This window comes from Filicampus tigris, chromosome 9 (assembly GCF_054856515.1).
Source record: "Filicampus tigris isolate MCC_2025a chromosome 9, RoL_Ftig_1.0, whole genome shotgun sequence".
NCBI classification, from domain to species: Eukaryota; Metazoa; Chordata; class Actinopteri; order Syngnathiformes; family Syngnathidae; genus Filicampus; species Filicampus tigris.
In genome coordinates this window covers 17,128,631-17,150,627 of record NC_141225.1, presented here as the reverse complement: position 1 = coordinate 17,150,627, position 21,997 = coordinate 17,128,631, and the positions used below count along the sequence as shown (strand labels likewise).

Genomic DNA, 21,997 nt, shown 5'->3' with positions numbered 1-21,997 from the left:
TGGCTGTTGAGCAACAATTTTTTTTCCGCTCCACTAAGGTCCAAAAGTCGAATAAGAAAACAGACTAAAACATTAGGCACATTAGGCGTCTTGTGAAGCTAAGCCATGGCAACACAACTAATAAGGAAATTTATAAGCAGTGCACGTAAATAGAAGGTTATCCAAAATGTTTCCTTGATTAGAGCTGAGTAGAAATGATTTGATTTTGCATGTTCATGACAATTAATACTACCTAAATGTAACTTAAAGTAGTTCATTGCAATTTTCAAAAGAAGAAAAATCTTTTTTGTCATTGTGACAGTATTTCATGATAAATGTAATCTGTGGGAAAAAAAATTGCAGTTTCGGCTCCAGTTTACGCTTCTAATTTGATATGCTGGAAAACACCATGTCCAAGGAAACACAACCAATCAGATAAAGATGGAGTGACTTGTGAGTTGCTAAGTTCTTGTAAAGACCCCCATGGCCTCCCGCTAAGCTAAGCTAACCCAGAAAAGCACCTTTTTACTAATAAAGCCACACTATAATACCAAATGTTATCAGTTTGAAGTTCTATTTGCTTCCAGGCTGTGGGCATGTGCCTGCTAGTGCGCAATGATTGAATGACACCTTGTAAGCCACGCCCTTTGCCTCTGGTTGGTTGTTTTTCTTCAGATGCTGTGGTTTCTTGAAAATCAAGTTAGAGGTATAAACTGGGGTCAAATACAGCTGATTTTTTTTTTGTTTTAACAGATTATATTTATCGTGTTCCACTGTCAAATCAAAATTACTGTTTAAAAAAATAGGTGTGTTTTTTTTCCATCTGTAGAGTATATCAAAGTATTATAATGAATTCTATTTCCACGATATATTCAATTTTTATTTCCATTTTCTTTTTCAAAAATCATTCAGCTTCAGATTGACTGCAAATTTTAAGACGCGTGCGTGGTGGTTGAAAATCAATTTCATGTATTTAAAGGGGTAAAGCTCTGGATGGGATCCTTAACCACAACACTCCTGATTAGTCACTCGCTTCGCTTTTGCATTTGTCTTATTTAATAACCGTGAAAGTAGCGAGAGGAGAAGAAAAGAAAAGGCGCAATGGAAAGAACCGTCGCGTTTGTCATTTCCGATTGTTTACCTTCTTCGCTGCAAATTGATTTTTACATCTCCTCTTACTGGAATCTCTCTGCACCGGACGGCCAGAACTGTCTGGCTTTGGCCTCGGCTGCCAAGCCCGTCCTCCAGGCTTTATGAGCGAACTCTGGGGAGGACATTTCAGCCTTTCAACTCACAAGTCATTGCAATGATACAATACCGCTTTTGTCCTCGCCACCTTTGTTGTTTTCTTCCTCTCTCTTCCAACCACCGCTTGCCTTCCTTTCTTCAAGTCTCTCGCTTTCATGTCCTTCCATAAACTTGGCCTACTTGCCGACTCGTCTGGAAGCAGACTAGGTGGACTTCACAGATCAGAGGTGCCGTAGGACACACACATATTGAAAGACTCTATCTGACAGGGGAGCTTCAAGTACAGGCTAGGGTTACATTGTGGTGGTTGGGCGGCGCGCTGTGGTTCGGTTCTTCCTCGGTTCTGGTAGGACTGAGGTTTGCCTGCAGGGACCTCCAGTGAGTCAGGCAGCAGGCCTGAGCTAAACTAAGGCCGGGGCCAGGAATAGTCGTCAGTACACCGGGCAGCGCTAATGGTGTGTTTGTAAGGGTGAAGCCAAACAAACAAGGTGACGTTTGAATTGAAGGAGGGACCAGATGTTGCTCACACACACACACACACACAGGACAAAATAAACTTGCGGTGAGGGAAGTGCACCATGTATATCTGGTACATCAGCTGCAGCCCTTACACGCCGCTCTTCCATGTGTGTGTGTGTGTGTGTGTGTGTCTACGCTCACGCCAGCTGAAGTTCCACAATTTCTCACCACGTTCACACTAATGAGAAAAAAACGGCCAGAAAACCTCATCCGTAATTATTCCCCCAGGAGCGAGACTTCAACATGACCATCGCACATAAACAAATACGACTTTCTTGCGCACGCACACACAGTACACGTGTACAGTGCCCTGACAGCTGAAAAAATCGCAAGGGTGAAACGTTTGTGTGTGTGTGTGTGTACAGGAGCATGTGAGTGAAATGGAGCCTAATTATGGTTGTAATATTATTTTGTGCGTGTGTGCGCGTGTGTTTGTGTGTGGACACGTGGTAAACAATCACTTACAGCATTTACCCCACAATTACAGCCTTCTCAACCTCGCCTACACAAAGCGCTTGAACTCACTCCAACCTCTTGTAGTGACAAATCCAAATGGAGCTTTGCCACACAAAATGTCTGCCTTGTTGCGTTAATGTTTGTGCGCACGTACAGATTATGCCAATGTGTGCGCGTGTGTGTGTCAGATACAGATATAATTGAGCACCCATTAGGGTGAATATTTTTGCGAAATTGCTGTCTTTGTCACACGCCGACTCTCCTGCACTTAAAAGAGTATTTAATGCAACCAGCCTGCGCACAAACTATTTGAAAAGCAGAGACGTGTGACAAAATCAGGCAATCACTTTGTCGGCATAGAAGTGAACGGTTGGGCAAAGAGTCACACACACACACACACATATGCACACTCCCTGCCCAGTGTTTGTGGTGGCGCGGCACATCTGGTCACATCTGGATGTATTTTAGAGGTGTTTACATTTCCAAAACGCTGAAAAAAAAAAGTCGACCAAAAGACAGAACTTAGAAAAATACTGCAGGTACCAGAAGAATATTGCAGAAAGCAACTCGTCCCAGATGGGGATTGTTTCCAACCTACCACAGTAGACGCATACACAGTGTTGCAACTATTTGTGAGGATCTCAGGCCAACCATAACTGACATTTGTGGCGCACTAATTGGCAAACTACAGCCTCCTTTTTTGGGGACTTTTGTCCCAACAAACTTGCCTTCCCTGAAAACGGACGCAAGCATTGCCGGTTGACAACCACTCTTACGCAGTCAACGCTGCACACAATGCAGCCATTCCCGCCAACACATACACCCATCCGCGCGGACACGCAAACACGCATGCACGAAAACAGCTGCATTTCCATTTGTCTTCCCCTAAATGACGAAAACACAAAAACAGTTGGACTTCATTCAGACTAATCAAAGCTGACATGGAGTACAGCTCTGTGAGATGATGTCAGCAATGAGGGGGAAGCGCACGCACGCGCACGCGCACACACAATCTATAGGATGTCATTTCAGTGACTGGGTGTAATTTACCAGCGTAAGTTGAAACCGGGCAGGGAAACGTGTGCGATTCCAGCAAAAATATAAAGCATGCATACCGAGACGGAGCGCAAACACACACACATAGCGGCCATGTAGCCAAAGTATGGGACTTGCGCGAAACGACCGCAGGTATCGGAGCTGCTACAAAACACAACAGAATCCACGCAGAATGACTTTTTGATTGGAGTCCCACACAAAGTGTCCTTGGGATCGTTCTAATCCTCTCAGGTATTCCACTTTCCCATGGCCCACCCTAACCTCTACTCACTCACGCGCACGCGCGCACACACAGGGGAGATTATTAAAGCAACCTCGTGGCACATGGAGGTTTCTGATGGATTTAACATCAGGAATGATTGTTAACTTTTAGCACTAAAAAGACTTGGAGTGACTCCTGAGGAAAAAAAAAAAAAAAAAAAAGAAAAGAAAAGGGCGATCCGGCCAGACGCTTGGATCACATGACAACCGGGCTGCAGCTGCAAGGACCCCTGGGAAAAGGGCCCATTGCCATCCCTCAGATCACGCCGAGTCGGGAGCCAAGCGGTAATGACGCCATGCATCTATATCGTATGTCCGTACCAAGACACCATTTAGCCGCAGAGTGGAATCCACGGGAAAAAAAAAAAAAAAAAAAAGGTATCACAGTCAAGTGGTAAAATAAAAATAAAAGTTAATCACCGTGAAATAGATTAAACCTATTAAGAGGAACGTATGCTCAAGGTGACAGAAGAAATTAATTTGGCTCAACTATTGAGACCCTTACCTCCACCCCGCTATAGGATTTCTACCAAACTAATTATCACGCTCCACTTTCAGAAATAATAAGAAAAGTGCTTAATAGGTCCGGATTTACCCCTGCATTCATATGTCCGTTTAACATCCCCGCTTTCATGCCCACACACTCCTGCCTTAATGCAATTTCACATTCATGATTTAAAATAGGCAAAGGAATTATATTTCAAGTGGTGTCAGGATTAGAATATACAAGCGGCAATATTAAAACACTGTTAGGTTTGCAGCGAGCACGCCAAGCCTGAGTGGCTGAAGCGAAGGTAAAGATGTTAAATAATGTTTTTGTCACACTTGAGGACAAAGGAGAAAATTGCAATGAAAGCGCAGCTATCTGATTAATCTTCCCTCGCTGTATATTAATTTTCTCTCCTCTCTGATTTATGCTGGTTGGGATTTTAATTTTTAACCAGCGCACAGATATGAGGAAGATCTAGCAAGCCAGCAACTCAAGTCTGATTATTTAGTCAGCCATTTGCCCCAATTAGAACAGCATCCAAATGCAACTATTGTTTCATCTCAAGCATTATTTAAAATCTTTTTTTTTTATTTTTTTATTTTAATGTTTTCCACTCGCTTAGGCACCACTCATTTGCATCGTAGCGCCCGGGGCGACGAAGCAAATCTGAAGTGAAAAATGCAGGTTAGGCCAGTTTTGTTCATTATCAGAGCAATAAAAGTTAAGCATTGAATAAATAAATAAGGAGGCTGAACAAGCCCTTAAGATGGAGTTTATGTTTTATTATGGTTTTCATCACGTATTTATGCAATTCAATTGATCATGTTGGAGAGGGTTCAGCGAACAACATCCCTTATGTTTTTCCACACATTTCTTTTAAAACGCACTTTGTCGTTGATCTCTGTTATAATGTGAAATTAATGCACATCTCAGCCATGTTCTGGCTCTTGCCTTGGCAAATCTCAACAAATTAAGCACAATGACCAAAGGAATAATTGCTAGAAATCAGCATCTAAGCTCCAGTCAAAATCAAGTTGTCATAACTTACACAGTTAAGTCATCGCACGCAACAACTCAAGTCATGAGCCTCAGACTGCACTTATTTTTTTCTTTATTTGTATTCACAACGAAATATATCCTGGGATCAATAGAGTATTCAGAGATCAATGATGACAATTTTCCACATAACTTTGAGAAAACAACAAAATTACCTCCCATTAGCTCACACTGTAAAAAAAAAAAAAAAAATGGGTTAACTCAAAATTTCAAGGCAACAAACTTAGATAACATAATACGTTGGGCAATTGAACAGAAAAATTAAGTTTTGCTAACATGAGAATTGGCTTTCCCGCATTTTCAAGAAAGAAGTAAGAGTTGACAAAATGAATTGTCCCTTGTATTTACCCCCAACTTAAAGCTAAAAACAACTCACCAAATTGGTTTGGAGCAAACAACTTTCTTGTGCTAACTGACATTTGTTGCCATAAATGTCAATAATTTACATGTTAAAGTTGTAGTAAATTCAATTACTGTTTTAACACCCCAAAAACGCAACTTGAGTTTTTTTACAATGCAGAGAATTTCGATTAATGGCGTAATTAAGGACTCAATTAACTTCAAAAATCCCAACTATGACACCATTGAACTTCCTAAAAAAAACACACACACAACCTCAAACAGAAGAATGATCATGTATGAAATAAAATATTATGACTAAATGAGCACATGAGCTCCTCTCCTTCACTGGTCAGTTGTTCCACTGTTAAACAGATGAGGCATACTTTCACACTTTTTCCAAAACTTTTTAACGGTGGCTTCTTGGCCTCTGCAGTCATGTCAGCATAGCGTCTATTAAAACCGCATGTGGGCCCGGCCCGCCGACACACACGCATGCACGCACACCCTCCGCTTTTCAACACTGAACTTCTAACCTCTTCCTACGCCGCGACATCTGGGCCTCGGCGGTAAAATGTCCCGAACGTTGCCGCGTAGACGTCGTCTTAGTGGATAAAAATACACACGGAGGCTGGCATCGGTGATGTAGATTTGATTGGATATTGCTTTATAGTGACCGTCGGCTAACAAGGCGGAGATCAACTCCAAACGTCCATGTGGCCAAAAAGGTAAGAACTGAAATCCCTCTGTGATCATTTGAGCCTAATTCATCAGCTTTTCAGTATGCATATGGCAGAATGTTTCAATTAGAACCACACGTACTCACACATAACTCCAGCGGAGGCTTTAAATAAGCAGATAGCCATCAGATCTGATTTTAGCCTGTCACCCGCACAAACATATGTAAAATAAGACACCGTGGCACATTATTTTAAGAAAAAAAGACCCCCCCTGTCACACGCTGATGTGTATCTGGACAAGTCAGCCTGAGATAAAGTCACTCGACAACTCCAGCAATCGATGGAAGTAATTTATTTACCTCGCAGGGCAATATCTGCTCTGTCTCCAGACAGCGGAGAAACGGGAGATTTGGCAAGCGAGTGTGAGTGGTGTGTAAATTAATCTAGCAGCAGCCACATCCAGAGCCGTGCATAAGTCCATAAAACAAGCAGAGGTTAAAGCAGCTCACATTAGACGCACGCACACAGCAGGCAAAGGTCCAACACCAAAACCACTTCTCCTAGAAACACAAGAGACGTGAAACGTCATCTCGCTTCCATTACTGGGATGCGCCATCCCTGGATACCACTAAAAAGTGCGCACACAAAAAGTTAAGAGTTCTTTATTTCTCTTTCTTCCCATTCAAAAGCAACACGGCCGAGTGAGGCCCGTCCACGGCCCTTAACTTTAACTCAATGAAATAAAAGGCACTTAACTAAGCCTCAATGGCGTGCGACGCGCACATGCACACGCATACACACGCACTTATCCCCCACCTCCTCAGATGCTCATGCATATGCATTTTCATTGTGATTTATGCACCCTGGCGGGGGTGTAGGCCTATCTGAGCGCAGGGCCAACATACAGGTCAGCTCATTTGTAAATCAGTTGCCTATTTATAGATGTGTTTGGAGTGTTTGCATCTAATGTAGCCGCGTGTTTGCAGCTATAAATGCCTGCTCATTGGAGGAGGTCAGTGTTCTAAACAGACTCTTAATTACTTCATCCTCGATATTTATTGACGTCGTTGGGCTTCTTAGCGCTGCAGGTTCTATACGTGTGGTTGTGTTTGAGTGTGTGCGTGTGTGTGTGTTCTGCTGAGCCCTGACTACTTGTGCCAACCGGCGGTCTGACCCAGCACTTTGAGGCAGGAAGTTGCCTCGCTTTCTGACCTCTCTTATTATTCCCAGGAAAAAAAAGACTATAGAAACACGCCTTCCTATCAGGAATAGATCCAATCCCGTGCAATGGATTATGGGAAAAAGTGTGACAAAAAGTACATCCAAAGACGTGTTAGGGTTGAAATGCCCATTACTGTTTGCTTCCCCTTTGTGAACATTCAGTGCTTGTTGCTCCACCTCCTCTGAACAACAGATTTTGGGCTAATAGGGCAGCTGCTGGTCCCCCTATCCCCCCTCACCCCCCCCTCCCCGAAAACCCTGCTATTTTGCTCCCTGCAATCCTTCCACGCCAGCTCCCCTTCCAAAAAATAAAGCCCGGGAGGACGCATGTTGTTTTCAAATTGTTATTGATGCATCTGCGAATGGAAAAGTTGAAACTGTTGCTGATGAAAACGTTTATCTGGCCAATCCTTTCCCTGAGCTAGCAGACACATTCGCCACTTTGCCAAGATTATCTAAACATTTTGGAAGGTTATACAAATATGTCTTTCCTTATGATGCCAGAATCAGCACACATACGTTATTGTGCAAATGTCTTGGGCCACCATTAGACTTGATGGGTTTAGGGTTAGGATTATTAGGGTTAGGGTTATACATAGGGTTATTTTGCAATGCTATAATGATACTGCTAACTAACTAAGAGGCCACCAAGGAGAGCAACCTACACTGAAATTGAACTATTACGACAAATAAAGCAATTCTTTCAAACTTTGTATTTAGGTTGTTTGTCCATTTCTTTGTTAGCTAGCAGACTACTTGCTGGTTCATGGAGGATGAATAACAGCCAGAGGGTGCCAATATGATTCCAGGGTTTGGCCGGTTCGAATGGTCAATATTGACTTACATGGTAAAAAAATAAACTCTTATCAGGGTCATGACCAAAATGGATTTAAACATGATTGTTTGTCGCAGGTTATTCCTTCATGCGGCAGTCATATACAAACCTTTTGTGGGCACCGGTTTTGTATTAAGTTCAGTCAACTCACTGTGTCCTATTAGTTAATGTTTTGCAAGTCATATTGACTGCTGTGAAAAGGGCCATTATTAAAACAAAGTTAGTCGCGACCTAAGAGTTACGTTAGGTACTGTATTACAAACAAAGCCACCAGTCAAATATGCCACTTTATATTCACTAATGCTAATTTATTGATGCAGGATTTCCCAAAATCTTTGGGAAAAATGTGCTTCCTCGACCGCCCCGACCCAGCCTTACTAAAATGTATGATATATTGCCATAAACTCTACAAACCCAATATAGAACACAGAAGACATCAACTAATGTGAATCAAAAAGCCCTTAATGAGGACCTTGTGTGGGTGGCTAATGATGGCTAAAAGATACTTCGACAGCATTTTTCTCTGACCCAATGATGCTCAACCCATTTTGGGTTCTGAATGGCTGCCCTAATGTAGACATTGCTGGCTGTTGCATAACACTAGAAACAACACCCAGATAAACACACGCATCAATCTGCATCACTTGATGGGCAATTTTTGTTTACGCTTGTGTGTGTGTGTTTACAGTGCTCGTGTGTGGAACCAAGCCAAAGTGCGGTAGCGCCCCACCACCACACACTCACACGGGCACGCAAACGCCTCGTAAAAGACGCTTGCTTACTCACAGGCTTCCCAATTTAAAAAAAAAAAAAAAGAGCGCCTCCACTTCATTAGGAAAGTAAACACAAGTGCTGTCTGAAGTGGCTAATTAGAGACTAATTACTCCCCGCTCGTTACTAATGCAAATTAGATTACGCTGCTTAACTTCCTCATGTCCACAGCGCTGCTGTTAATTGAGGCCTTTTGAAATTAAATTACCCGCTAATTAGCATATCAAAACCATTAATTCCGCGCAACAAGGAATGGCGCAAGGAGGGGGACGGCGGGGGTCGAAAAACAACAACAAATGCCAAGTTTTCGTAATGAGTTTTGCTAATTGAATATGTATGTTCAATCCAGAGGTTTGTGCCAGGAATACCTACTTGTTTGATTCGCACGCGCGTGTCTATGAGTGCGTGTGCCGCCAAATGGAAACGGCACGTATCATATGAGCAGCATATGATTAAAGCGAGCGCACACTTTGTCGGTGAGTGGGAGATGCCGCCGAAGCCAGGATGAGATGGATGCTCATCTCCTGAGAGGGGAAAGAGAGGGACCCCGCGTGTGTGCAGGCGTAGTGTTTGTCCAGACCTAAAGGCATCTTTGAAGTGAAGAACTTGCAGCTCTTGTAAAGTCCCCCGACCCCCTGCCAGCACTTTCTCTGCATCTAACTGGCCCCTCTTCACCTCCTTTATAATACCTTGGAAAGTACACACACGCACACTCACACCGTCACATTTTATGGCCACTAGCAGGTGAACAGCGCAATCTTTCATTCAAGCCGGATCCGATTTTCCCCTTTCCTCTCTCTGAATAGACGATTTCAACTTGACGGATTAGAAATGGTGCTGCCTGCTTTGCCTGCTTCTGAGAAAGCGAGGGCACGCGCGCGCACACACACACACCACACACGCACAGTGAAGCCAGCGGCTATTAGCTACGTTCATCTCAAGATCCATCTCAGCCTTGTAATGTAAAACCAGCAGAAATAAAGTCAGTCTGCGCAAGTCTATTTCCTAACTGCCTCTGCAATCAAGGTGCATGAAAGGTCCCATTCACGTGTCCCTATATGAAAGTTTCATCTTGCTCATTTCTTATAGAAAAAAAAACAACTAAGAATGGTCAATTTGAGAGGTAGGCACATACAAAAAAAATGGAAATGTGATCATTAGATGTGAAGAAAATTTGATTCCTTTAACGGGATGCATAAATGCTGCGCAACAATATTTGCCCTAATTGCTACAATTATCATATTAACCAGTTAGAATTTGAGTATGTTGATTAGAAAAAAATGATTATTCATCTGTTTCTTTTCAGAGTTTCTTCTTAATCAAAATCTAACATCCTTGAAAAATTAATTTGAAGCCATTTCTTATCAGTTAATTAAATCGGGTTGGAAGTCTTTTTTTTTCTTCTTCTTCTTCTTTTCGGTGCTGCATGATTAGAACGGTTCTGTTCTCCTCTGTTCAGACACCATGACGTTAGAGGGGAACTTTTCACTGTCTCATCAAACATTCACCAGCACAAGAATAGGACTTCTTTGAAGGGCCCGTCGCCGACGTCTTTTTTTCCCCCCTCCCCTCTTCCGAACCTCCGCTGTACTGATAAATTGCGCTACACCCAATAGATCTTTCTTTCTCGTTAACACATTCTCATTAACGGACAGAGAAAGCAAAAGGAGAGGGGAGGAGGGGAAGAGTAAAGGGGGCAGCGGGGAGAGTCAGAGGAGGGAACGAGAGGCGGAGAAATCAGGGGTGGAAAAAAAAGGCGAGCCAATGGCAGCGATAAAGTCACATTTTAGCATGGGCATAGTAATCGATTGATCGATTAAGGAATTGACCGTGTAGAAGCAAAGAAATTGAGTCGGTTATCTTATCTCATTGGAAGAATAAGTACAAGATCAAGTGATCGTTATTGTCCTCCCAATCCAGGGGTGGGCAACTCCAGCATGCTTTAGATGTCGCCCTCCTCCAACACACCTGATTCAAATCATCAGGATTGTCATCAGGCCTCCGAAGAGCTTGGTGATGAGCTGATCCTTTGAATAGGTTTGTTGGAGGAGGGAGACGTCTAAAACACGCAGGGAAGCGGCCTTCGAGGACCGGAGTTGCCCACCCCTGCCCTATCAAGAAGGAAATTTTGTCAAATTGACCATCCCTACTTCCTAGTATGCAATAAAAGAGTAGAGTGACTTTACATGGAGATCAAGTCGCATTCACTATTGGGCTGGGTGGCAGTGGGAGGGAGGCACAGGTGGATATAATTGTTTGGGCAAAAGTGAACGCGAGAAGTGATCAAAAAATAGAGTTCCTTGACATAGATTTCTCTTCATTCCATATCCTGCTAGATTTACTCATCAGAGGGTGACTTCACCTAAGAAAACTAGTTTTCTATTTCTGGAGGAATACTAATTATAAAATCTCTGCCCCTGGCAAAGGAAAGCCCCTCTCAGAGGGAGGGAGGGAAGGAGGGAGGGAGGGAGGGAGAGAGAGGGAGAGAGAGGGAGAGAGAGGGAGAGAGAGTCCATTCAGTGCCATCAGACGAAGATAAGTTCTCTCTCTACTTCAGCGATCAGCAGAGCAGAACCGAACAGATACAGCGCACTCGGCTCATCTGTCCATCCCGGCCTCCTCAGGGAGGCGAGGAAAGATTAGGAGGAGGAGGAGGAGGAGGAGGAGGAGGAGGAAGAAGAGGAGAATAAGAGGGAAGAATCAGTCGGAAAGAGAGGAGTACGGAATATGTCTGTGATTGGATCGTCAATGCAATGAATATTAGAATCCAGCCAGATTTCAAGATCAACCAATCAACGCGCCGCCTCATCAGCCAGTCGGCCCCCATTAAAGCTCCAGGGTGGAGTATTTCGTCGTTCCATCCGTCCGGATTTCGGTCCCCCTTTACTCCAGCTGCCCTCATCTTTCTCCCTGGGAGACGGGAGAATTCTTAAAGCTACAATTACCGCACACAACTATCAATTTCCCCTTCAATTAACCCTGCGGGAGGAGGTGTGGGGGCAGGGGGTGAGACATTCAAATTTTGGGGTTAGAAAGCTGGGCTCACTCCTCCCCTTTTCATCATTCCCCCCTCCAGAGTGGAGTTGCGTTCAGGAGGCGAACGACACCTTAATGACCTTTTCACTGGAGGTCAAACGGCGCACTGTACTGCCCTGGTGATCTGCTTTATCCGATGAGTGGAAATTTCCGTTAGTCCACATAACGCAGCACCATTGCAACTGAGTGAGCAAGAAAGACGGGGTGCCAGTCGTGTGACGTTTCTTCCGTCAGGGAGTCCGCACCCCATAATAAGACACCAGTGTTTTCCCCACTTCTCTTCCGTCCGCCCACTGTCCGGGCAACCTGATGACAAAACCCAAAACGGCCGTCTGTTGCTCAGCCTCCCTCGTCCTCGCCCTGCCTTGCTGTCGACGACTCTGCGGGCCTGATAAACTGTTACTAAGTGACCTTTAGACGATGCGAAACTGCAGCAGCACATGTTGCAGATTAAGACTACAGGTTGCACGCGGCAGCGCCGACCTTCGCGAGCCGACGGGCGCCTTTCGACGCGCCGTTCCTCTTTTACTTGCTGAGGAAAAAACCTAATAGGAGGAGTAAAGCGGATTTTGTCCTCTATAGTCAGTGCACCATCTAATTTATTTCAGGGACAAACAGGTGTAGTGACAAAATGTTCATTCAGCCAGCGGTGTATTCAGACCACCAAACACAATTTGTGACCTTTTATATGATGAAAGCATACACAGATCTATGAGATTACATGGCAGCCAAATGAGAAATGTGTGTTAATCCAAGCATGGAAATATTTAGTTAACAAATGGGATGGGAATGTGAATGAAATGTCTCCGTTTTCAATGGTTCGGCTGTATCGTGTTGAATTTGCTAAAGGGTCTGATTGATTGACCTTGCTGCACATTCCTGTCAAATCACTGCTACAGAATTAAATGATTGCTATTGAACACGCGCGAGGAGAGGTAGCAAATGTTGGAAGTAAACTGTGATGACAGCCGGGACGTAATGAAGAGGCTGAGAGGGAACGCAGAGCCGCCATAATTAGAGACAACAGGCTTGACAGCGAGAGTCGGGGACAGAAAAAGAGGTGAGGAGGAGAGGAAGAAGAAGCAAAAGGAAAAGAAAAAAAAAAGAGAGTCAGAAGTCCAACATGGAGGTGGTGTAATGGAGCTTTGGTAACGAAAAAAAAAACACACTGGGAAACGAGCCCCATTTAAAGTGGTTTGTTGTAAATGTGAGAAAAAAAACACAAACGCAGAAAGGATTGCTTGTTTGATTAGCACAATCCATAAATGAAAATAAATAAATACATGAAATAAATGAACTTTTTTTATCCTCCCCAGTTGTAGAAAAAAACGCTCCTTTCATTTTGGAATGGGTATGATTCTGCTGCAACAACGTCACAACTGAAACTGATTATTTCACATTTTAAATAATGCTTTCATAATTTTCTGAATAGAATCGTGCAATTTTTTTAATACAAAAATAAAAATCTCACTCTTCATTTGCTCCTACTTTTTAATTGCCCTTTTTGTCTCTCTCTTACAGAGCCCCCCCTCCTATCGTATCCCTTCTCAATCCCGCAAGTCTTCAAAGCCTAACAACACCAACACACACAGATACACGCACACAAACGCACACGGCCTTCTCTCCTTAGGAACATGAGAGCTGTCTCTAATTCACAGGCTGGCAAAGCCGCGCTGGACAACAATCTTGATCTGGCGGGATTAGGATACTTTTATTTCCCCGAGAGCCAAAGGGGAGGAAGAGGGGAGGGGAGGAAGGGCCAAGTCGGAGGCAGGTGTGTACGTGTGTTTGAATCCCTGTACAAAAGTCGGAAAATGACCGCTGACAACAGCAGTATGTGCTTTTATGCTTCCCAGGCACAAAATTAGGTACTCCTGCACAATGTATTACGATACAATCAGGAAATTGTTTCTTATTCAACTCCTCTCGTGTGGCTAATCTCAATTGGATTTAGTATTCAAAAAAATACATTTCCAGCATTGACAGTTGCAATGAAGTGGCCGGTGCATGTAAACATTCACGCATTCATAATCAAGTGGTTGAGAAAGGAGTCTCATCCCTCCCCACCGCGGGGGAAGACGAGACAAGGGGGCAAAGGAAGGTGGAGGAAGGGTGTTAGGGAGGAGGGGATTACACAATTATTCAGATAACAGCTGGGAATAATCTAGTGGCAGATGTCTCTCGGCCAACAATGCCCACCGCACACAGACGCGCATGTGTAAGCGCATGCACACCAACACCAGTTTCAATGCCCGGTCAAGGAGCACAAAGTGGAGAAAAAACAGCCTCTGATGGGCCGACACCAAAGATCTCAATCCTCCCTCTTTGAGTGAAGCCTTTAAACCTCATCTGTAACGCTGATGAAATCATCTTGAAAAATAATATAAAACTATCTCCTCACAGTGATGAATTGACCTAAAGTATACACACAAGTTAGGAAAACCGATGACCTGTTTGCTTTTTCTTCTCCGTCACAGCCGCTTGAAAAACAGAACCTAAAACCAGAGGAATTCAGTCCAGGCAGGAGAGAGAGGTGGAGGGTCACGCGGTGATTGACAGTTAATTGAATGTGCACGCACGTACACACAATAAGTGTATCCGCAGCGCAACAGCATCCCCTCGACTGCTGATAGTGGCTCTAGCAGCCCCCTACTGAGTAAAGCCTGCCCAGCGTCTTTACCTTGAGGAGCAAAAGCCATGCACAAAGCAGGAGTTTAAAAAAAAAAAAAAAAAAAAAGTCTTTTATTGTTTTTTTTCCACCGGAGAAGATAAGCAAACTATTTAGAAAGACTCAAAGTTCCCAAGCACTGGCCTCTTCTAATCTCCCATGTGAGGTTACAAGCGGCAGTGGAGGAAGGAAAAGGGCGGACCAGACGGGTGTCAAAAGCTCCGTCAATCAGTCAAACCGGGCCGCCTATTGTGATTTAGTCCAACACTGGCTAACAGCTCGTCCTGTCAGGGGATGGATCATCCCGCACGGCGCCTCACATGCTAATAGCTTAAGTCGGCATCCCGTGTCCTCTCCGGAACTAATACCGCAAATACTAATACCATAAAAGAGCCCTAGCAACGTTTTCGCCAGCGTTCGCCAACATCCCGATGCTTGACGGATTAGAAGGCATAATGAGATGCATTTAAATGGTTATTACCTCACCGGTCCACTATGACGTGGAACGGGGGCACAGACTAAAAGTGCATGTACGCTTATGCCAAATATTCGGATGCATGCCAAGCAACTACGAATGCAGCCAATCAGATTCACAGTCAAATTAAACAAGAGAAGACAAAATAATAGTGTGTTTAAAAGTGTCGATTAGGCTAACTGAACTAAATGTGAACAACGTGCACTCGAGAGGCCGGTGGCACGTCCCTCCGGTCGGACCAATCGCGAAAGGCGCCTCGGCGCAGCCGTAACGCCGCGAGACGCGCACTTCGCGGCTGTCACCTAGCCTTCGCTACCGTCCTTTTCAATACGCATTAAAGCGGCGGCGCGCAAACTCGAGTCACATTGTTGTTCCGAGCGAAGCTTTCCGCTGATCTGCTCCACTCGCTCCTCCGCTCGATTGACGGCCGCCCTGTCAGTCTGTCGCGGCGCTTTAGAAAACACCAACGGCTCTCTGATGAAGCGCTTACAAAAAGGTCAGAGGGTTGGAGGCAAGGGGATCCGACTATGGGGATAGGAAGGGGCGGAAAGGGAGTCGGGATGGAGTGAAGGAAAATCCATAACACAAATAAAGCTGTCAGCGGCAATGCGGAGTTAGCACGAGACTCGGCGACCAATGAGTGATTGTTCATCAAGATGCTCCATTTCCAACACTGTAAACATGAGTGTATGTTCGTTTCTCATAGTCAGCTCATCGGTTTTTCTTCAAAGGGACTTTTAGGTCAGTGAAAATGTACAAGGTGAAACTTATTGACAATTTCATGAACCGTTTTCTCTATAAGTTACTGTCCTTATGTGTATCCACTACATGTAGCGCAGTCCTTTCTCCCTGATATGTTGTTATTGTGCCTTGTCCAGTAATGTCTTTCTTCAGAGGTTCGGTTGGCTGCAATGGATTTCCAGGTGCCTTTTGAGCTCTAACGCCTAGTTTTGCTTGGCCTAAAAATACTCAAGTATTTTGGTTTGTGTGTCTTTGACATCTGCATAGTAGGCAGAACAGTGACTAAGCAGTGGCTTGTCAATCAAAAGAAGTCACTCTACACCTGTTTGAATGTTACCGCTGAGTTTATTTTGTTACACATTAGTATCCCCTCCGACCGAAAACTGCACTTTTACTCATCAAAGTGTTGCATTAGTTTTCGATAGCTAATGACTGACTGTCTGCGAAACTTGAAAAGCCCCTACCGCCGCCGCCTTACTTTCCGATTCGCTCTCATTCCTCCAGACTTCACACTGACAGCACCCCCACCACCAAATACACACACGCGCACGCACGCACACACACGGACGCACTCGAACATGCCCCACCCCTTCAGTTCCAGCTCTTTGCTCCAACCATGGCCTCAGGTGCCAAACGCACCCTGGAGAGGCTGATCTAATGCTTCCTCAGCTGTAATGACCCACGCCTCAAGAACTCTTGGACGCTCCTACCAGCCTTTTCACTCGTATGTTCTATCTTCTTCTCTGTCCCTCACTTCCCTTTTAACACCCAATACCTCCCACCCCCCACCGCCACCCGCTCATAGGAAACAGTCCCTTCCGCTTAGAACCGTTGGGTCGCTCCTTCCCACATCCATCAGCTGTTAATGGGCTGGCGTTCTGTGGAAGGACTCGAAAAGACTCAAAATGAGTCTGGCGCACATAAAAATCAGGATACGTCTCATGTCAGACACTTAAATCAAAAATCCGTGAGTCATCTAATCAATGAGTTAAAAACAATGATTTTCAAAACAAAGGTTTGAGGCCGTGACAGCTCCTTAAAAGACACTAGGCAACAAAAGCGAACACACCTCGCTCGCAGGTGGCCAACATCGATTTAAAATGTGTCTTAGGGCATCTTTCATTCTCCCCCCCCCCCCCTCCTCCTGTTCTTGCTCGCTTTGCACTCCGGCAACTTTACAGTACGACGCTTGCCTCCTGACCCGTGAGGAAAACACATCTCATCTTTGAAAAATGTGCAGGGATTTATTAAATGCACACGCTCACACAAACACACACACCCACACACACACACACGCAAACATTGAGCCCTGTACTTCTCCTAAATAACAAGCTCAATTTGAACCACATGTATAATCAGGACTCAGTCTAAAGCAATGTGGCGGCAGTTTCACCATGCCGTCAATCACTTGAATACGCAACCTGAACATTCTCCCACTTGCTCAACTTAGAAAAAATGTGTCACTTATATTGCATTCATAATTGTAGTGATCCGGCATATTTTATTGCTGAAAAAGGATCAGACGTCATCACAAGGATTGAAATAAAATGTAGTTTTTGAACACATGTTAACATAATAGTTACATCTTCCACAACGGTATAATGCAATGCGTCAATGTTCATTCCATCAATGGCACTTAAAATTATTCCATTATTTTTTTCCACTGCCGGCACGGAAACATTTTTTTTTTCTTGCTCTCCATGCTCAATGAAAAATTGACCATTTCAATTTTTGTTGCAGCTAAGTGGCACCATAGAAAGAAAAGCTGCCAGTGTCTACGGCTGGTCAAAGCCTACATGTTTACCGTAGCAATGTCACATATGGGCACTCTTCAACATCACTTTGCATCCAAAAGCCCACTCAGACTTCTTGTGGGCTGGGGTACGCAGCATATTACGGACACAGCCGACGCACAGGACATTTAAAACTTCAAACCGTGTCCGTTTTCACTGGAGCAGCACAGGTGAAAAAAAAAAAAAGCACTTTTGTACATACTCCTCATTGTACACATACTATCATCCAGCAGCCCTTCAGATGGAGGTGAAAGGACCCTCTGAGTGAGTTTATGGACTAAAACAATCATGCCAGCATGGCTTTTAATCTGGCTGAAGGTTTTTTTTTTTTTTTTTTTTTTTTTTAAGCATATGAGATTCATTGCAATTTTTATCCATCTCTAGACCATCTCACAGAGTCATACGCACACAATGCCTGAATGTCAGAAAGACACACACATACACACTTAACCGCCTGTTCTATTGGAAAGTCTCGGGTTTGAAAGAGGTCGGCCCAGCAGCGCACGACAAACAAAACGTGACATGGAAAAGACACAGCTGTCGGGATAGATGAGACGAGAAAGGAAAAAGAGAAAAGAAGCAAAAGTGTGGGGGCAAATGTGAAGAAAAAAAAAATGTGTTGACGGTCAGGCAACTGCACAATAGTGGACAAAGCCAAGTGAAAGTAAGCCTCACACAAAGTTTTTTCCTCCTCAAAAATAGCTTATAGCTGCCTTGTGTCTCAATATGTCTTTAAATTCCAAATCAAAAGACACTGTCAGTAGTGTGAATGAATCAGACAAAAAAATCCAAACACCTTAACCTTCATATGGTTGATAAATGGCGTTTGACTAGATCCCCTCCAAAAAATAAGTGGGAACCAAAAATGCAAATACATGTCTTGGTTTTGTACTGAAATGTGACTGATGGTCCTAGAAAACGCAGCATTCAGAATCCACCTTGTAAATCAAATATTCATTTTTTTAACCCTCAAGAAGAGTTGAAAATATGCTGTTGACATGAGGATTTCTAACATTTATTTTCAAATAGCTTCATTTTAACACATTCATTTCTTTTCTGTCACTAAATTCAAAGTAATGGAAATACATAAAAATTTAAATATATAGCTAACATACTTCTTATCGCACTTTTAAGACTTTTGAAGGAGGCCTAAGTGCATTTGACAGCAAACGTGTGCATTTTCCCCGCTCCTTTCAATCTACATGAAATTCCAATTTGATGGTAGGCAGTCGCCACCAAGTATCTGTCTGACACCACAAATGTGACAAGGTCATAAAGCAAGATTGAGAGCTTTTGCATCTTTTGTTAAAGTGCAATTAAGAGAGCGTCTCAGTGGAGGAAAAAGCAGGCGAGGAAGATGGAATGGAAACAAAACAGAAGGGGGGGAAAAATGAGAGATGGATGACACAGTAAATAAAATCAATTTTGACAAATGTCTTGAAGCCCATCAATCAAGTAGCAGTGATGCTGGTGTCAGTTTGGCCACCACGGTGACACACTACAAGCAACTGCAATTAAATATAATGTTTAGGGTTCCCTCTTTTTTGTGCACTTGATATTTCACATGCATAATAGCTCAATTTAAGTATTCATGTGTAACATTTAGGCCTCCCTTTAGGATGTCAGAATGAGGTTGCAACTAAGTTGTTAAATGCAGTTAATGTACATTCAACTGCACTCTTATAAGTGATCTTGTTTTTTTATTTTGCAATATAATAAAAAATATCATACTTACTTAAAAATATCAATTTTTTTTTTAATTGAAGAATGCATTTTTAGTTGTTATTTTTGCATTGCAGAAAACACGTTTTATTTTTAAGTAGCTCCAATATAATAGAATGCATACAGATGCACCTCAACTTTACGATGCAGAGGCAACTTTCCTCCGTGTAGCGTTTCTATTTTATTATTGGGTCGTGCAAAAATGAGAAAAATCTTCACTTATAAGAAACTCAGCCAGGTCACACAGGCACGCGACGGTTAAATTTTTAAAAAGTCAAAACGGGTTTGAAAAGAAGGTATTGTTCCCTGACCTTTTGACGAGAGAGCTTTTTTCTTCTTCTCTCTTTCGTTTTAACACAATGAGTTTATTATCATCAGTAAGGGGCGCATTTAAAAAACGCTGTGATACAAAGATAAAACAAAATTAAAATAACAACTACTTAAAAAGGAAGTACTTGAAAGCTCGTGTGTTGTAAAATTACCACCACATAACTTCACGTCGGCGTTTATGGTCAAAAGACGTGTGGGGATTCATTAAGGGAAAGTTACAATTTGCTTGTAAATTAAAGACGGACTCAAAGTTACTTGAGCGCTGAGAATCTTAATAATGACACCCTTAGCAAAGAAATACTTATTCAGAAATAAGTTTTATATTTAAAAAAAAAAAATACAAACATATATTTTATAAATTGTCTTTCTGCTTGAGAAGCAGTTGGGCGACGTTTTGGATTTAGTACAAGGTGAAATAGTGCTTTTTTTTTTTTTTTTTTCCCTCAGTTTGGAGGCAACAAGGAGAGTGAACGAGCACACACACACACACGATAGTGCGTAAAAGTATTCACAATGGAGCCAAAGACACACCTTTCCACGTGGTAAGCGACTTAAAAGTTGACAAACGAGGAGAAAAGTGGGGAAAAAGTCGTGCAGCGTGGACAAGATAATGCGATGGATCGCATCGTAGAGTGCGTGTGTGCGCGTGTGTGTGTGCGCGTGTGCTGTGCATGAACCTGTTCTCTTGTGTTGGGAAGAAGTCAACTTTCACGCCAGCGGTTGGAGCATGTGGGCAGCCCGGCTCCGGCTCCTCTCGGCCCCCCGCGCGTCCACTCGCTCTCTCGGCAACAAAAAGGCCACACACGCCGGTGGGGGAGAGACACACGCGCGTAAAAAGAAAGAAAGAAAGAAAGAAAGAAAGAAAGAAAGAAAGAAAGAAAGAAAGAAAGAACTTCAAAAATAAAAAACAAAAACGATGGGGGGAAAAATAAAAGCGAGAAGAGAAGCGAAGACGACAAAAGCGTGCTCGCGAGTTAGTCCTCTTCTTGTTGTTCGCTTCTTTTGTGCGCCTCTGGAGTCAAGTCACAACAATTGTGCGGCTCAAAGTGTGCCACCGAGCGCAACTTCTGCTTGGCTCGCCTCTCCCGCTATCTCGTCAAAAAAAGCCTCTCTCGTTTTGTCTTTTTGCTTCCTTTTTTTTTCAGCGCCACAAACTTCGTCCGCCGCCGCTCCGCTCTTTTTTGCCATCCACTCTGGCGCTCCCTCGCTGGAAATCAGCCTTGAATCACCAGGGCAGCGTGTGTGCGTGCGTGCGCGTGTGTGTGCGCGAACTGCACGGGGACAGTTTGTGCGCTACCGTAATGCCTCTAAAGCAGGTGCGCCTTTTCAAAACTCCACTACAATAGGAAACAGCGCCACTCGCTCGTTTTTCCCCTCATGCGGGATGATTTGATTTCTCTTCGGGGATACTTGCGTCTTCTCCAGCTCAACAATCACTTGTGCTCATGTCTTGAGTGATTCTTATCACTAATGTAAAAACGACAGATGGTCTTTTCATCGGGTCTTTTTTCATGGAAGTGTTTAGTAAAGTGTTTGTTAAAGGTCAAAAGCCTCTCTGCTTAAACAATGGTGTACAAAGCACATTAAAAAACTAAGGTAATAAAATGAGCATCTGACTTAAGAATGAGAGGATTGAAAAAAAAAAAGCCTTTAAGGTGGCCTAACACTTTGGGGTAGGTTAGCGTGCTGTCTACAGTTTGAGGTTGCAGGTTCAAATCTCATCTTCACACTTCCTATATCAAGTTTGTATTTTCTCCGGCTTCCTTCCGCATTCCCAAAACAAACATTAGGTTAATTAAAGAATATTAATTGAAGGACATGTCATTGTAAATAGTTGTTTGTGTATATGTGCCATGTGATTAACTGACAACCAGTTCCTGACTTATAACAGCATGCAACTGCTAATGTTGAGTGCTAATGTGGAGTTTTGACTGGCAAATGCATTTGAACGTATTTGAAAATATGTTTTTGCGTGCGTTCAAATGTATTTAAATACGTTCGGACATACTTGTATGCTAAATGCTGAAGACGTAGCTCAAAGCTTTGATATGGCTAGTACACACATGATTGTTTTTGGTGGAGATGGAGAAGTTTTGTAATAACTCTCCTTGTATATAAAGTAGCTATCAGCTAAGGATAATATGACACTACCACTTTTAGGAGGCAACATAAGATGTTGTTTTTTAGTAGAAAAAAAGTTTTTTCCCCCCTTATTTACACCATATAAATTTACATTTTTATGTATTTTAATTTTGTCAAGTGTTTTTCACTGGCCATTGCTGCTCTTTCTTTCTCCCAATTCTGTCCATGTGTGTATATCT

General features: G+C 43.3%; 1 protein-coding gene across 3 annotated transcripts in view; it reads right to left on the bottom strand.

Moving 5' to 3' along the window:
* Positions 1 to 21,212, bottom strand: part of foxp4 (forkhead box P4) — a 96,614-nt gene extending 75,402 nt beyond the window's left edge. For 2 of the 3 annotated variants that reach the window (XM_086041022.1, XM_086041023.1), the window contains exon 1: positions 20,354 to 21,211. The gene's annotated coding sequence lies outside the window, so the exon portion shown is untranslated. Of the gene's footprint in view, positions 1 to 20,353 lie in introns of all 3 variants that reach the window. The other variant, XM_086041024.1, reaches the window with a different exon arrangement.
* Positions 21,213 to 21,997: the final 785 nt, after the last annotated feature.